This window comes from Telmatherina bonti (assembly GCF_933228915.1).
Source record: "Telmatherina bonti genome assembly, chromosome: 4".
NCBI classification, from domain to species: Eukaryota; Metazoa; Chordata; class Actinopteri; order Atheriniformes; family Telmatherinidae; genus Telmatherina; species Telmatherina bonti.
In genome coordinates, this window is record NC_136622.1 from 37,745,711 (window position 1) to 37,754,550 (window position 8,840).

Genomic DNA, 8,840 nt, shown 5'->3' on the forward strand with positions numbered 1-8,840 from the left:
GACATGACATTCTGGTTAAACCTCATGAAGACTCAGAACCGGGCTGGATCCGGACACTAGGAGTTGGATCCAGACACTAGGAGTTGGACCGGGACACTAGGAGGTGGATCCGGACACTAGGAGGTGGATCCGGACACTAGGAGCTGGATCCGGACACTAGGAGGTGGATCCGGACACTAGGAGTTGGACCCGGACACTAGGAGCTGGATCCGGACACTAGGAGGTGGACCCGGACACTAGGAGCTGGATCCGGACACTAGGAGCTGGATCCGGACACTAGGAGGTGGATCCGGATACTAGGAGTTGGACCCGGACACTAGGAGCTGGATCCGGACACTAGGAGGTGGATCCGGACACTAGGAGCTGGATCCGGACACTAGGAGCTGGATCCAGACACTAGGAGGTGGACCCGGACACTAGGAGCTGGATCCGGACACTAGGAGGTGGATCCGGACACTAGGAGTTGGACCCGGACACTAGGAGCTGGATCCGGACACTAGGAGTTGGACCCGGACACTAGGAGCTGGATCCGTACACTAGGAGGTGGACCCGGACACTAGGTGCTGGATCCGGACACTAGGAGCTGGATCCAGACACTAGGAGGTGGACCCGGACACTAGGAGGTGGACCCGGACACTAGGACCTGGATCCGGACACAAGGAGCTGGATCCGTACACTAGGAGCTGGACCGAGACACTAGGACCTGGATCCGGACACTAGGAGCTGGATCCGGACACTAGGAGGTTGATCCGGACACTAGGAGGTGGATCCGGACACTAGGAGCTGGATCCGTACACTAGGAGGTGGACCCGGACACTAGGAGGTGGACCCGGACACTAGGAGCTGGATCCAGACACTAGGAGGTGGACCCGGACACTAGGAGGTGGATCCGTACACTAGGAGGTGGACCCGGACACTAGGAGCTGGATCCGGACACTAGGAGGTCGATCCGGACACTAGGAGGTCGATCCGGACACTAGGAGGTCGATCCGGACACTAGGAGGTGGATCCAGACACTAGGAGGTGGACCCGGACACTAGGAGCTGGATCCGGACACTAGGAGCTGGATCCGTACACTAGGAGGTGGACCTGGACACTAGGAGCTGGACCCGGACACTAGGAGGTGGATCCGGACACTAGGAGCTGGATCCGGACGCTAGGAGCTGGATCCGGACACTAGGAGGTCGATCCGGACACTAGGAGCTGGATCCGGACACTAGGAGGTGGATCCGGACACTAGGAGCTGGATCCGGACACTAGGAGCTGGATCCAGACACTAGGAGGTGGACCCGGACACTAGGAGCTGGATCCGGACACTAGGAGGTGGATCCGGACACTAGGAGTTGGACCCGGACACTAGGAGCTGGATCCGGACACTAGGAGGTGGACCCGGACACTAGGAGCTGGATCCGGACACTAGGAGCTGGATCCGGACACTAGGAGTTGGACCCGGACACTAGGAGCTGGATCCGGACACTAGGAGGTGGACCCGGACACTAGGAGCTGGATCCGGACACTAGGAGCTGGATCCAGACACTAGGAGGTGGATCCGGACACTAGGAGCTGGACCCGGACACTAGGACCTGGATCCGGACACAAGGAGCTGGATCCGTACACTAGGAGCTGGACCCGGACACTAGGACCTGGATCCGGACACTAGGAGCTGGATCCGGACACTAGGAGGTTGATCCGGACACTAGGAGGTGGATCCGGACACTAGGAGCTGGATCCGTACACTAGGAGGTGGACCCGGACACTAGGAGGTGGACCCGGACACTAGGAGCTGGATCCAGACACTAGGAGGTGGACCCGGACACTAGGAGGTAGATCCGTACACTAGGAGGTGGACCCGGACACTAGGAGCTGGATCCGGACACTAGGAGGTCGATCCGGACACTAGGAGGTCGATCCGGACACTAGGAGGTCGATCCGGACACTAGGAGGTGGATCCAGACACTAGGAGGTGGACCCGGACACTACAAGGTGGACCCGGACACTAGGAGCTGGATCTGGACACTAGGAGCTGGATCCGTACACTAGGAGGTGGACCCGGACACTAGGAGCTGGACCCGGACACTAGGAGGTGGATCCGGACACTAGGAGGTTGATCCGGACACTAGGAGCTGGATCCGGACACTAGGAGGTCGATCCGGACACTAGGAGGTGGATCCGGACACTAGGAGGTGGATCCGGACACTTCCATCTCCCAGGATCTGCTAGACCTGAACCAGTTTCCATCTTCCAGGACATGCTAGACCTGAACCGGTTTACATCTTCCAGGACCTGCTAGACCTGAACCAGTTTCCATCTTCCAGGACCTGCTAGATGTTAGAAAACACGATGAAGCAGGGACCAGAGATGCACGACATGTCCTCCAACTGGCAATTTAACTCGACAGCAATATTTGCCCACAAGGCTAATTTTTTTTATGAAAAGTATTTTAGTGGACGGCTGGATCAAAAAATAAAACTTAATATAAACCTTTTTAGACTCTGAAAAATACATTTAATTTAATGTCTATTCAAAACAGTAGAAAGAGAATAGAAAACATCCCAAAACTGAACAGCCTGAAGTAAAAATTTCACGTTCAGGACTTTAACCAGCAGCTCCGGTGTCCATCATGTTCTCCGTGTTCCCCCCCACACGCTTCACCACCAGACATGAATATGTGACAGTAAACAGATTGTTATGGCTTCGGTCACCTCCTGCTCTGCCTGCAGCTGGAAGCTGGAGGAAGACCAGGCTTCTTCTGGACGGGGGAGGGGCTTACGCTGCTTCTAGAGAGTTCTTCTGGACGGGGGAGGGGCTTCCGCTGCTTCTAGAGAGTTCTTCTGGGCGGGGGAGGGGCTTACGCTGCTTCTAGAGAGTTCTTCTAGACGGGGGAGGGGCTTTCGCTGCTTCTAGAGAGTTCCCTGGACGGGGGAGGGGCTTACGCTGCTTCTAGAGAGTTCTTCTAGACGGGGGAGGGGCTTTCGCTGCTTCTAGAGAGTTCTTCTGGGCGGTGGAGGGGCTTACGCTGCTTCTACAGAGTTCTTCTGGGCGGGGGAGGGGCTTACGCTGCTTCTACAGAGTTCTTCTGGACGGGCGAGGGGCTTACGCTGCTTCTACAGAGTTCTTCTGGACGGGGGAGGGGCTTACGCTGCTTCTAGAGAGTTCTTGTGGACGGGGGAGGGGCTTACGCTGCTTCTAGAGAGTTCTTCTAGACGGGGGAGGGGCTTACGCTGCTTCTAGAGAGTTCTTCTAGACGGGGGAGGGGCTTTCGCTGCTTCTAGAGAGTTCTTCTGGACGGGGGAGGGGCTTACGCTGCTTCTACAGAGTTCTTCTGGACGGGGGAGGGGCTTACGCTGCTTCTACAGAGTTCTTCTGGACGGGGGAGGGGCTTACGCTGCTTCTAGAGAGTTCTTCTGGACGGGGGAGGGGCTTACGCTGCTTCTAGAGACTTCTTCTAGACGGGGGAGGGGCCTACGCTGCTTCTACAGAGGTCTTCTGGACGGGGGAGGGGCTTACGCTGCTTCTAGAGACTTCTTCTAGACGGGGGAGGGGCTTACGCTGCTTCTACAGAGGTCTTCTGGATGGGGGAGGGGCTTACACATCTTCTTGAGAGTTCTTCTGGATGGGGGAGGGGCTTATGCAGCTTCTAGAGAGTTCTTCTGGACGGGGAGGAGCTCAGGAACAGTTTCTACTGCTAAACCTCCAATGCAAGGTTTCTCTCAAGGGCCTGTTGATCAGAAATTTTGAAATTTCAAGATGGCCACCATATAATCCTCAAAATCTGCTTTTTCCGTTATCGGCTGTAGTTTGGTAGCTCCTGGCTTCATGTCTCATCTTTAAGTGTTCTGGGTTGGAGTTTCTGATTGTACTGGTTAACTGATATGTTATACTGGTGATGACGAAAGTTCGAGATGCTATGTGAAGCTCCAAGCTTCTGCAGGCGACCTGTCTCACATTATCCTCTCACACAAAATCTTTTCTTGTGAATAAATTATTCAACATTTGTGTTCATTTTCTTACCTTTAATAAAGTTAATGCGTGTTTATCCCCTTCTTATTTGCCATTAAATATGGAATAATCCTTTTGCCTGTTTTAACTGGTGGAGAAAAGAAGCACCTCCTGCTAGGTGGAGGCCCGGTCGTCTCCTCTACCGTCTTCGCTAGTCTTTTTGCTTTCCTTGGCAGCCATTTCTGATTATTTTTGTGGCCATTTTAGGTGTAAATGGGTTCAATATGATGAATGTAATTATATACAAAAAGAAAACTATGCATATTAAAAGACTGAGAAGAACTACATTCATTTCTGTGCAAACGGCAGCCATCTTGAAAAAAGGTCACAATCTTGGGTTTTCTAATTTCTCATGGGACAGACTTGATCATTAGTTCTTTGAAAGCAACTGTGCCAATATTCAGGCTTGTATCAATATTTGCAGGATTGTTTATTATCACAGAAAAGCGTGAACAATGCATGCTCCATTTTTGCTCTGTGTAGTTCTTGAATCCCCAGTTTGAAAACCACTAAGTCAATGCTAGGGGTATAATAATACATCAATCTGCGTTGATAAATTTAAGCAGCTGTCAGTTTAAGCAGCTGTCTGTCTGTCTGCAGACTGTCAGCAAGCGCCAAAGTCCTTCCAAAGGAAGAAGGCGGCTCTCTGAAACGACAGATCTATCCACAGTTTCAGAACAAAGAAGAGCAGAGCTGGAACGACCAGGTGCACGTTGCAGTCGTGGGTTCGTTGGCTGGAGCTGCACAGCACATCCTCATCAACCATGGCGTGATAAGAGAAACATGCAACGATGGTGAGGAAGATGGTGAAGTTCCCAGAAGGAAAGCCCGTGAGAAAGTCCTTCATCTTCACTGCATGAACCACGTATGAAGATCTCAGCAACTCTTTCCTTCTGCAGGAGGGCAAACAGTTCCAGCCTCTTCAGAACCACGGCTTCCCCTCCAGGTCCGAGAAGCGAAGCCCCTCTCCTGGTTCGCCGTCAAGTTTGTCTCTGAAGGGAAAGCAAACCGGCTTCATTGCCGAGATGTAGAAAGTCCCAGATGGCAGCAGTCACCTGACCAAACTTAATAAAAATGGTTAAATGAACTTTAATGTCATGGTGGTTTTTAGATCATGTGATGAGCGACACCAACCGCCTTTAATCCACTCATGAAACAGATTTTTAGTTTTATCATTGTTTTCAGCTGCCGACAAACCAATAAAACACACCAAATCACACACAACACACACACACACAGTCAAATCTATACACTGTTTCATAGGTTTGTATCATTGATATTTAAAAAAAAAAAAAAAAAAAAAATAAATTTGGATGATTTATTTTTACTTCTTTGTCCAATAGACAAAACATTTTCAACTATTTTAAAAACAGCTGAAGTTTCAAACTTAAAAGAGGAAACATCGTTTTATTTAAACATTTTGGTTTATAATAAAACCTCTGAAATCTGTTATTTGGTTTCATTTCAGTTTTCACAAAGCCCAGTGTCACATGATCGCCCATCTTACTTTCTGTTTCACACAAACACCAAAACGAGACCATGTAGAGTTCCTCCCACAGCATGGACATCATGCACGGGTTGCCGCCTCTATTCGGCAGACCCTCCTCTCCAGGACCCCCGAATAGACCTTACCAGGGAGGCTGAGGAGTGTGATTCCACTGTGATTGGAACACACCCTCCGGTCCCCCTTCTTAAAAAGAGGAACCACCACCTGAGTCTGCTAGGAATGAATACACAGAAAACGTGACAGACACTGGAGCTAAATGAACCCAGGTGAACGAACGAACAGGACACAAGGCTAAACAGGAGAAAACAGAGATAAAACCAGGATAAACCAGATAAAACCAAGTTCAAACAGAAATAAGACAAAAGATAAAACCAGACATAAAACCAGGATAAAACAGATATGAAACCTAGATAAAACAAACATAAAACCTGTTGTGGTGTAGGACAAACAAGGACCCAAGTGCAGATTGGATGTGGATACTAGGACAGGTTTATTGTTCTCCTGGGCAGAATGGTAGGTGGCCAGGCAGGCAGGTTGACGGCCAGGCAGGCTGGTTGGCGGGCAGGCAGGCAAGAATCATGCACTGGTGACAGAACAGAACGTTGTGAAACAAGCAGTTTAAATTCTTAAGCAGAAATGCTGCAATGGCCGAGAGCTGTTACCACAGATGAAACAACAATCAGGCGATGACTGGTGAACTGAGCTGGCCTTTTATCTTGCTGCTGCTGATTTCCCGATGAGAACCTGGTGTGGACTTGATTGCCAGGGAAACAGGCACACCCACTGCAGCACAGGTCAGAGCAGGAACCACAACAAAACCTGGATAAACCTAGGATAATCTTGACATAAAACCAAGATAAATCAGGTATAAAACTAAGATCAAACAGAAATAAAACCAGGTTAAAACCAAAGATAAAACAAGGATAAACCAGATATAAAACCAGGATAAAACCTGAGATAAAACCAGGATAACCAGGAATTTCCACTCCTGCTCTCAGCGAAGGCTTCTCTCTGTGCTCCTGTTTCCTCCCTCTCCTCCCACTCTGTGACTTCGTCCTGTCTGACTCGGAGCCTCTTTTTACATTTCTTTACTTCCACTCAAACTACATCATGGATCTGATCGGCTGGTCTCTCAACGAAATTGATCAAATTTTCTCAACCCGGAGATCTGGCAGAGGGGAGCCCGCATGTCCTGAGCGGACACGGGATACGTTCAGGACTCATGGGCCAGGTGGAGACCAATGTGTCTGATGATTCTGTCCTGTGGAGGACGTTTACATCTTTGGATTATTGGTGATCGGGATTCTCCTGATTGGCGCTGGTGGAGTCCTGATCTACCTGAAGACCCGTGAGATTCTGGCAACAACTGGCAGGCTGCCGGAATTCTGGAATGGTATGTTCCGGGCTAGCAGTGGACAGACTCTTGCGCTGACCGGACTCGACCATAAGCAGGATGCCAGTCTGGCCCAAAATGGTCATTTGGCCAAGATCCTGGAGCTGGTCCGCAGAATCTATAATAACAGCATGGAGAAGATGTCTGCTAGGATCAGTGGAAATTGACCCCCCCATTCGGCTGTCTGGAGCTGCCTGCCTGAGATCGGCTATGGACTCAAGGCCGAGGGCAAATTGTTTTCCTCGCCTGGAACCCAAACAACAATCATATCTGAATTCGGCTTCCCAAAACAGCGATAAAACCAGAGATAAAACCAGGACAAAACCATGTATAAAAATAAGATCAAACAGAAATAAAACCAAGATAAACCAGAGATAAAATCAGGATAAGCCAGATGTAAAACCAGGATAAACTTTATATAAAACCAGGATAAACCTAGGATAAACTTGAGATAAAACCAGAAGAAAACCTGAGATAGAACCAGGTAAAACCAGATATAAAATCAGGATAAACCAGGATAGGACAAGATCAGCTATGATTTACAAATTAATTTAAAAGAATATAAAACCTCATCCTTTTCTGGACATCAGGTATCCAGGTTTCATCGTTTCCGGGTTTTCCACTTGCTGTGGAGGATTCTTCAGGCTTTTTGAAGCCCTTCTCCCTCATTTCTCTAATTTCTTTTGACACTGCATCACTATTGTTTTCTATTAAGGATTGTGGGTATACTTTTTGTCCCGTCTCCTATTCTGTCCATACACACTGCTGCATCTTTACCTGAAATGAACTGGTCACGTGACCCCTACTTCACATCAGGTCACAATGCAAGAAGTCTCTCATTCCACTTTTGTTATAAACTTCAATATGGACACGTCTGAAAAACCTCAAGAGCACAGAAACCTTTTAGTGATATCTACGAGTTTTTTTCTAAGTGCAGCTGTTTCGATCAGCAGTGTTTTACTGCAATACTTAGTCTGCACATTTCTTTGGGTGATGTACCCATAAGATCTCAGTTATTCTGTTTTTCTTATCAGTTGGACCAGCGGCTCCAAAACCTTTTGAGGCACGACCCAAAGCTGATTGGTTTGTACGACCCAGCGATGAAAAGAGGTTAACTGTATGATAAATCAGATGGGTCAGACTGCGGTCACCCTCTAAGCCTTGGAAACACTCTTCATAAATAAGGAGGAGGAAGTGGCTTTTAGTGTTAACTGGGACTCATCTGACAGAAACTGCTTTAAATACAACAATCCACACATATCTGGTTGGAATTAGCAGGGGTGTCTAAAGTGGGTCGTGGAGGGCCATGTCCTGCAGGTTTTCAATGTTTTCCTGCTCCAAATTCTGCACAATGACCCATTCCTGTGTGGTGGAGCAGGAAAACTTTGAAAACATGCAGGACTGTGGCCCTCCAGGACCTGCCCTGTAACAACCGACCAAAAGATGATAAAGTGATTCAAACTCGTGCAAAATGTCCATTTTTTATCTTTTATTGAAGAGCTTTTACAAACCAATATGCAACCAAAGTGCTGCTCAGGTGAACATAAATACAACATAAAACCACAACAAAATGAGGATAAAAGACAAAAGTCATGTGGGAAGGATATGCAACATATTTAGTCTGATATGTGACAGTTTAAGTAGATCAGGCTGCAGGACGTTGTGCACGTGATCAGCTTGTTATTGGCGAAGTTATGTTTACAAGAGCAATTAGGTTCCATGCCACAGTACCACAGTGATTTACTCCCCAGCAACGCTCCTCCACCGTTAGCATTACCTAGCATAAATATGACCTGTAGCATCATGTTCAGCTGGACGGCAACATGCACACGTAGAATTTACCGTTCGATTAACAACTGAGGTCTGTACTCCGAAGCTGGAGGTAACGTCAGGGCTATCTACGGTGGCCTGTAAGTGCACACAGCAAATACAAACAATCAC